Source organism: Stegostoma tigrinum, chromosome 2 (assembly GCF_030684315.1).
Source record: "Stegostoma tigrinum isolate sSteTig4 chromosome 2, sSteTig4.hap1, whole genome shotgun sequence".
NCBI lineage: Eukaryota > Metazoa > Chordata > Chondrichthyes > Orectolobiformes > Stegostomatidae > Stegostoma > Stegostoma tigrinum.
In genome coordinates, this window is record NC_081355.1 from 52798945 (window position 1) to 52808877 (window position 9933).

Sequence of the window (9933 nt, forward strand, 5' to 3'; positions counted from 1 at the left end):
CTTTTTCTCTAAACATAGGAACATGTAAACTAGGAGCAGAAGTAGGACATTTAGCCCTTTGAGTCTGCTCTGTCATTCAGTATAATCCTGGCTGATCCTATATCTCAATGCCATATTCCCGCTTTCTGCCCATGCCCCTTGATGTCTTTAAATAATAAAAAAATCATCTATCTCCTTCTTGAATATATTCAGCGTCTTTGTCTTCACATCTTTCAGTGGTAGAGAATTCCGTTGGTTCATTACCATTTAAGTGACAAAATGTTTCCTCACCTTAGTTCTAAATGGTCAAACGTGTAGCCTGAGACTGCGTCCCCCAGTCTAGAGACCCCAGCTAGACAAAACATTCTCCCTGCATTTAATCTGTTCAGGAATTTTAAATGTTTCAATCAAATCCCTTCTGATCCTTTTAAACAGAACTGAATACAGGCCCAGCAAAATCAAGCTCTCCTCATAGGATAGTCCTGCTATGCCCAGTATCAAAATAGTGAACCTACACTACACTTCCCCTATGGCTAGTATATTCCTCCCTCAGTAGGAAGGACAAAACTACCTGCAATATTTCAGATGTGGTTTTCCAAGGCCCTTTATAACTGTAACAGGACATCCCTATTTCTGAACATAAATCTTTTTGCAATGAAGGTCAATATCCCATTTGCCTTTCTAATTGTTTGCAATATCTGACTGCTTACTTCCATTGGTTAGTGCTCAAGGACATGCAGATCTCTTTGTACATCCACGTTTCCCAATATATAGTCATTTAAATAATATCCTGACTTTCCACTTCTTTCACACTGAAGTGCATAACTTCACATTTAGCCACATTGTACTACACCTGTCATATGTTTGCCCACTCCGTCAACATGTCTAATCACTTTGAAGTCTCCTTGCATCTTCCTCATAGCTCATCGTCCAGTTGAGTTTTCTGTCAGCAGCAATCTTAGAATTTTGCGTTTGGTTCCCTTATCCAGGTCATTTACATATATCATAAATATGGCGTCCAAGCAGCAATCCTTGCAGAATGCTGGTCACAGCCTGCCACTTATTACCACTCTCAGTCTCCTATCTATCAGCCCATTCTTGATCCATACCAACATATCTGCCATAGATAACAAAGTGTGGGGCTGGGTGAACACTGCAGGCCAAGCAGCATCTTAGGAGCACAAAAGCTAACATTTCGGGCCTAGACCCTTCATCAGAAAAGGGGAAGGGGAGAGAGTTCTGAAATAAATAGGGAGAGAGGGGGAGGCGGACTGAAGATAGATAGAGGAGAAGATAGGTGCAGAGGAGAGTATGGGTGGGGAGGTAGGGAGGGGATAGGTCAGTCCGGGGAGGACGGACAGGTCAAGGGGGCGGGATGAGGTTAGGAGGTAGGAAATGGAGGTGCGGCTTGAGGTGGGAGGAGGGGATAGGTGAGAGGAAGAACAGGTTAGGCAGTCGGGGATGAGCTGGGGTGGTTTTGGGATGCAGCAGCGGGAGGGGAGATATTGAAGCTGGTGAAATCCACATTGATTCCATTGGGCTGCAGGGGTCCCAAGCAGAATATGAGTTGCTGTTCCTGCAACCTACGGATGGCATCATTATGGCACTGCAGGAGGCCCAGGATGGACATGTCGTCTAAGGAATGGGAGGGGGAGTTGAAATGGAGTTGTTTACTGTGAACCAAGCGTAGGTGTTCTGCAAAGCAGATTGTAGATGGCGGAAGTGTCAGAGGATGATGCAGTGTATCCGGAGGTTGGTGGGGTGGCACGTGAGGACAAGGGGGATTCTCTTAGGGCGGTTATTGCGAGGGCAGGGTGTGAGGGATGAGGTGCGGGAAATGTGGGAGACACGGTCGAAGGCTTTCTCGAACATATCTGCCATATTACTTCCACTTTGTGCAGTGACATCTTACTTCAGACGTTATCAAAAACCTTTTGGAAATTTAAATACACTTTATCCAATAGTTCTCCCATATCTATTCTACCAGTTACATCCTCAAAAAACTCAAATAGGTTTCTTAAGAATGATTTGCCTTATATAAATCTGTACTGTCTTTAGTCCCCTACTGATGTTAGGCAAACATTTCTGTTGTTTCCCTTGCTCCATTTTTAAATGGTACTAAAATAATTTCCAATCTATAAGAACTGCTCTAGAGACCAGATTTTTCGAATATAACCATCAATGGATCCAATTTTACTACTTTATTAACAATGCTACCCCACCTCTATTCACTTTTTGTCCAAGTTTCCCAAATAATAATAATTCTGAATGTTCAATTCCCATCCTGTCACTCTGTCATCATGTCTCAATAATTATATCGGAACTGTTTCTATCTATTTGTGCAGCTATTTCATCTCCCGTATTACAAATGCCTGGTAATCATCTTAGTGCTAATTTGCAATATCATCCTATTTGTTTTTCCCCTATGTTTCTCCATCCTTCCACTTTTGTTTCTTAACTTTTTGACATTTGTTTCTATCATTGTTTTCCCTACCCCTGTCTCCCTGCTTAAGTTCCCAGCCCCCTGCCATTCTAATTTCAATCTTCCATGACAGCACTAGCAAAAATCCCCCTGAGGATATTAGTCCAGTTCTGCCCAGATATACAATCAGGATGAATTGTATAGGTCCCATCTTCCCCAGAATCAGTCCCAATGTTGCAGGAGTCTTACACCATTAGTCCAGCCGTGTATTCATTTGGTACATCTTGTTATTTCTCCACTGGCTAGAACATGTAGAAAATTGAAGTCCTACGATTAAACTTACATCCTTATTCCCCATATTCTGGTTGCAGACCTCATGCTTTTTGTTTATTGGTACCAAGATGTACCACAACCATTGGGTACTTACCCTCCCCTATCAGAATGCCCTGCAGCTGCTCCAAAATGTTTTTGACCCTGATGGCAGGGATGCAATATAGTAAACTGGAATCTTTATTTGCAGCCACAGAAATGCTTGTTTGTTCCCCTTTTCATTATTGGATTACATTGTACAAGAATTTTTTTTGATATTTTTAGCAAACCATTATATTGGCAAGCCCGTTCACTACAGCCCTGCCATTCTCCTTCCTACCCTCTGGTGTGCCAGACCCACCCATAGTGACCTGGACTTGGCTTCTGCTACTATCCTAAGTTGCTCCCCGACTCCCATCGCGTCCAAAATGATATATCTATTAGAGATACATGGAGGCAGCCACAGGGGACTCCTGCTCTACTAACCTTCCTCTACATTGCCTGGTGGCCACCACCCTTTTCAGCCTGTTGAATCCTTAACTGCAGTGTGGCCACTTCACTGAAAAACTGTGAATCATAAGCTCAGCATTACTGATACATCATTGTGAATTCACTCATCACTCCAGCTTCAAAATGCAGTTGGCCAATAGTTGCAGCTAGACATCCGCTAGGGAGGCAATGGCGTAATGGTATTCTTTCTGGACCCAGGCAATATTCAGGAGACCCGGGTTCAAATCCTGCCATGGCTGATGGTGAAATTTGAATTCAAAAGTAGGAAAACTGGAATTAAGAGTCTAATGATGACCACAGATCCATTGCCGATTGCTAGGTAAACACCACCTGGATGGAAACTGCCTACATGTATGTCTGGCCTACATGTGACATTGGATCCACAGCAATGTGGTTGATTCTTGACTGCCCTCTGGGCAACTAGGGATGGGCAATAAACGCTGGTCTAGCCAGTGACACCCAAATCCCGTGAATGAATAAAAAGAATATGCTTTCTACATACATGGTCACCAGGGATATCGGAAGAGTCTGTGACTTCCCACATAGCACAAGGAAGGACCATATCACAGTTGCAAGCTCTGCTGCCATGACTTCCCTTTAAAAGAAGCTTGTCAGAAACCCTTCTGAATGAAATTTTCAATTACTCTGTTTCAGTCAAGCAAATCTGATGCAAAACCTGCTCAGGCACATTTCCAGGGTAAGTGGGAGTTGAACTCTGACTTTCCAACTCAGAGACAGAACCAGAGACACTACCACAGCATCACAAAAGCCCCTTGCTACTACCCAGCAGAGTTATATAACTCCATTAACTCAGACTGGTGTGTATATTCTCCTACCTAAATACTTCTTAACAAGATCATCTTAACAAAATTTAAGCCAACACTTCAAAAATCCACATGGGCTATGCATGCATTGTCTTTTTGCAGTTTGCACTTTCAGTCAGATCATTCGTCAACCAAAATGTTGCTATAAAAACATAAAATAGGTGCTTGCAGAATGAAATCTTTTCCAGACTAAATAACAGTGTTTCAAAGAGATTGCCTCTACTGTCTCCATTCTGTAAAGGAGTGTGACAAAGGTTCATTAAGTTGATACTTGGTATGGGGTAATGCTCTATTAAGGGAGATTGATGAGATCAATGTGAACAGCTTCACAATCTACTTTAGGCTATTTGCTAATTTAACTGTAGCACAAATAGCCCATGATTTAAATTAGTTTAGTTTTGTTCCACCTAGGCCCTCACAAAAAATGTGCCAACCCTTGTTAATTTGTCTTTAAACCTGTAATTTGAAGAGATTTATTTCTTGTTGAGAATCATCACCATGATTTTTAGTTACATGAAGAATGCTTGTTTGGATTTAAAAGTAAGATAACAATGTGTAGAGCTGGATGGACACAGCAGGCCAAGCAGCATTAGAGGAGCAGGAAAGCTGATGTTTGGGTCTGGACCCTTCTTCAGAAACGAAGGAGGGGGGTCCAGATCCAAACCATCAGCTTTCCTGTTCCTCTGATGCTGCTTGGCTTCTGTGTTCATCCAGCACTACACCTTGTTATCTCAGATTCTCCAGCATCGGCAGTTCCCACTATCCCTTCTTTATGTAAGCATTCTTTACAAAAAGGTTTATCATAGTGAGATTTCTTGACTGTACACAATCTCATAATAAAAGATAAGCCATTTAAGATTGAAATGTAGAGGAACCTCATCGTTCAGTTTAGCTCTGAACACAGCTCAAAGTAATTGTTTCACCAAATGATTTACACAGGTCACCTTTCAGTATGAAATGCTAGACAGTAATTAGATCAAGAACATTTTTTTTTCTGTTTCCAAACCTGCGAGTACAAATGTGTTATGGCATCTGTATCTTCCTTAGCTGAGAATACAGAACAAGCCATACATGAAACACAGTCAAAAAAAAAGTGCACAAAATACTCAGCTCAGACAGCATTATGGAAAGAGAAACAGAGTCAACATTTAAAGTTTCTGTCAAGGTTGCCATGTGGGTGATCCATCTCAGTCTCCTCCTGAGGTTTCCAGCATCACAGATACCAATCTTTAGTTAATACAATTCATTCCATGTATCAAGAAAGGGCCGAAGGCACTGAATAACATTTTGAGTAGAAATGAAGGCTTATGCTCATCTTGTAAATATGATTCCTAGCAAACAGAAGTCAATGGGAATTATTAGAGTCAGGATGCGGTTGGGGGTGGGGGAAGGAAAGACAGGGTGGTGGGGTAGCAGAATGTTTCAGATTCACTGCTGGTTGGAGCCATACCCAGTACAAAGTAAATTGGTTGTGTTGTTGGAGGTCAATCATCTCAGTTCCAGGACATCACTACAGGAGTGACAGTTGACAGGGACCTCAACGCGCCTGTCTCATTTGCACTTAACACTTTTGCTCTTAACCTTTGCTTTCACTCCCAGAACTCCAATACAGCATTTGTGGCCTTATCTTCAACACCTCCGAAACCAATGTTCAATGGGTCATCTTGCATCATTTCCTCTATCTCTGGCACAATGCTACTAATGAATATATTTCCCTTCCCTTATGACAGTCCAAGAGGGTATGTCTATTGCTTTCCTAGGGTTTTCCAGTTGGTTGCTGAACTGAAGTGTTAATTCTATTTCTGTCTCTACATATTATACCTGCCCTGCTGAGTATTTCCAGTATTTTCCTTTTGCATTAAGGGATTAAGATTAGATGAACGTGTTCTGCACATTTAAGCCATCAACTGAACAATCAGAACGTGATTGTTATTCGGTGGACTAAAACATCTCAGCGCACAAAACAGTCATTCGACCCTTTGTGTCTGTGTCAGGTCCTTGAAAACACTTTTATTTATTCACCCCTGTTCCATGGATCTTAAATAGTTTCCCCTTCAAGTATCTACCAATTTTTTTGGTCAGTCACTGCTGAATCTTCTTCCAAATTATTGACACTACAAAATTGATTGTAATATTTTATCAAACAATTTTTCAGCAATTTGTCCAGCTCAGTAATATGACAATGATTATTTAGCTAGCCTTCTGATTTGGATCACGAAGTGCCTTGGAATTTTAAACAAAAGGCACTTTATCGAAACAAGTATTTTTAGCTCCTTGTTGGCTTTCACACCACAACAATAGATGAATAGGCACTGCATATCATGCAATTTGTGCTAAGTGTTATTTTACTGAGATCCTAACTGAAATATTACTGGATATTTCTACTTCATGTTTTAAAGAAATAGTATTTCATTATGTCAGCAAATAGTTGAAGGATTGAAGTAAAAGAAAACTACAAAAAGGTATTTTCATATCATAACTAGGTAAAATGCTATTATCTTGCAGCATTGTGCATTGTGGGACAGGAAGAGGTAGGCTTGTTGGGAAAAAAATTTGCAGTTTCTTCTGTTGCAACAAAAGGTACAATTTAATAGATTGTCCTATCTTTGCTTACATTACATGAACACAATAATTCAGTTATACTTGTTTTATCATGTACTAAATAAGAACATAAGAAATAGGAGATGCAGTAGGGCATCTGGTCCATTCAGCCTGCTCCACAATTCAATTAACTCATGGCTGATGTTTTCGTGAATTAGGTTCCAATTACTCACCCACTCACCATAACCATTTCATTACTATTCAAAAATCTGTCATTACCTTAAAAACATTCAACAAGGTAGCCTCAACTGCTTGACTGGGCAAGGAACTGCACAGATTCACAACCCTTTGCATGAAAGAGTTCCTCCTTGACTCAGTCCTAAATCTGCTACCCCTTTTTTTGAGGCTATGCTCCCTAGTTCAAGTTTCACCCGCCAGCAGAAATAACCTACCTGGTTCTAACTATTCCCTTCATAATCTTACAATCGTTCTGTAAGATTCCTCCCTCATTCTTCTAGATTCTAATGAGTATAGTCCCAGTCTACTCAATCTCTCCTCATAAACCACCCCTCTCAACTCCATAATTAACCTAGTGAACTTCTCTGCACCACCTCCAATGCCTGTACATCCCTTCTGAAGATAGGGGATCAAAACTGTACACAGTCCAGGTGAGGCCTCACTAGCACCCCACATAGCTGCAGCTTACCCTCCCTGATTTTAAACTCCACCCCTCTAACAATGAAGGACAAAAATTTATTTGCTTTTTTGATTACCTACTGCACCAAACCAACATTTTGTGCTTTATGGACAACGACATCCAGGTCCCTGTACACAGCAGCATGCTGCAATTTTCCACTAATTAAATAATAGCCCATTTTGCTGTTATCCCTACCAAAATGGAAGACCTCACATTTACCAACATTGTACTCCATCTGCCAGACCTTTGCATACTTACTTAACCTACCCATACCCCTCTGCAGACTTTCAGTATCCTTTGCACACTTTGTTCTAACACTAAGATGAGTGGTATCCGCAAACTTTGCCACAAACACAGTGCCCTACTCTAAACTATCAATGTAAATTGCAGTCCCAACACTGATCTGAGGCATAAGCATCAAAATTCTCATTGCTGCAGAAGAAACTTAATCCCCAATTAAGATTTGTTTATAATGAAAGAAACTACTAGAAACATGCATTAGGTTTAGCAGGATCTGTGGTAAGAGAAATTTCCAGTTCAATTATTAAAATAAAATCATAATTGGTCGCAGATCTGACATGTTAACTAAACAGCATTATTTTCATGTGGGCCCAAGGGACTAATTGAAGAGACAAGTGTTTCTAATTTGACCTTCAAGGAGGATTTATGACAATGTGCACACAACTGAGAGTTGTTACCACTATTTTTTGGAAACCAAAGGTCATTTACAAAAAACAACGATAAATGAGTCCGATAAAGTTTAGACATAAATGAAACGTCTTGATAGGATACATGTTAATGGCCCAAAGGGTGTACACGATAAACTGTTTGTTCATAGCAGTTGCATTTTTGAATGAGTATTACCAGATTCAAATGTAAGGCAGCAAACAATGTGCATATTTGCCAGATGGGAATCAAAATTAAACAGTACTTAAAGGCCAGAGCCCCTACTGGTAAGTATGAAGTATGTCCAATTTGAAAGAAATCAAAACTCAAAGTAATGCACAATCATGTAAAATGCCTGTGGTCTAATTTCTAATTTGATTTTAAAGCTTTTAACAATTTTTGATGTTTTCTATCTTAGTCAAGAGTAATTTTTTTAAAATGTGAAACACTGAACTAAACTGTAAACACAATTCCAGAGCTTTGGTAGAAGTATTGTACTGAGCCTCAGTGCCAAGCTGTTTGCGCATGGCTTACACACGAAATTGAGTTACTGTTCATTTTCTTATCCCAACTCTTGAAAGATTCAAATCGAAAACAAATTTGTCCCATATTATTTCATGTATTGAAAGTGAGGGTCAATGTATTTAATAACCATATCTTTGCTGACCACACACTAAAGGGTTATTATATACCATCTAAAATTGGCAACCAAATCACTACGCAGATTTAATTTGGATAGTGGTTATACAAGCACTTTCTTCAGTTCAGAATACAGCAAGAACTCTGTTTAAGTAGATTGACTAAAATGTCGTGACTGAAGTTATTAGTCTTCAAGATTATTTTGGTGTTGAATTAGTGGTAGCTCAGCAATCAAGCCAGTCTTCCACATTCATAGCAAAAGCGCAAAAGTTCTTGTGGCTGTAGCTCAGAATTTTGCACCCACCAAGAAAACACTTTGAATTGATAGCAATGAAGTTTGTTGCACTTCTTGACTTTAAAAGTCCTGGATCAGCTTGCCACACTTATTCACTCATCTGTAAATGTACAATGGTCTAATGTTTTGTAGACAATAAGATATAGGAGAAATGAAGGCCAAATTACCCAGCTAGTCTGCTGCACTATTTGATCATGGCTAACATTTCTCTATTCCATTCTCCTGCCTTCTCTCATTAACCCTTGAACTCCTTGTTAACCAAGAACCTATCTCTGTCTTAAACACATTCAATGACTTGGCATCCACAGCCCTCTGTGGCAATGAATTCCACGGGTCATGAACCTGTGGCTGTAAGAAATTCCTCATCTCAGTTTTAAAGGGTCATCCCTTCCAGTCTGAGGCTGTGCCCCCAGGTCCTATCTACTCCTACTAGTGGAAACATCTTCTCCAGGTTCACTCTATCCAGGCCTCTCAGTTCCTGCAAGTTCAATACGATCTTCCCTCATCCTGCACTACCCCTCAGGAATTCTCAGTCAAGCCTCATGACACGCCCTTCACTCCCCTGATCATTCTTGTAAACCTGCTCTGGACCTCTTCCAATGCCAGCATACTTTTCTTTAGATATAGAGCCCAAAACTGCTTTCAATATTCCTAATGTGGTCTGACCAGAGCCTTACAGTCTCAGTAGAACATCACTGCTCATTTTCTAGCCCTCTCGAAATGAATGCCAACATTGCATTTGCTTTCCTAACTGCCAAGTGAGCCTGCATGCTAGCTTTGAGAAAACCTAAGAACTCCTCAGTCCCCTTGTGCTTCAGATTTCCAAAATCATTTTATGTTTAGAAACTAGCCTACAGCTCTATTCTTTCCAAGTTGCAAAACCTCACACTTCCTCACATTGGATTCCATCTGCCACTTCTTTGACCACTTGCCTAGAATGCCCAAGTTCTTCTGCAGCTTCCCTTCTTCCTCAACACTACCAATCCCACCACCTACATTTGCTGATGACGCAAATGTAGCAACAATGTCCTCAGTTCCTTCATGAATAGTT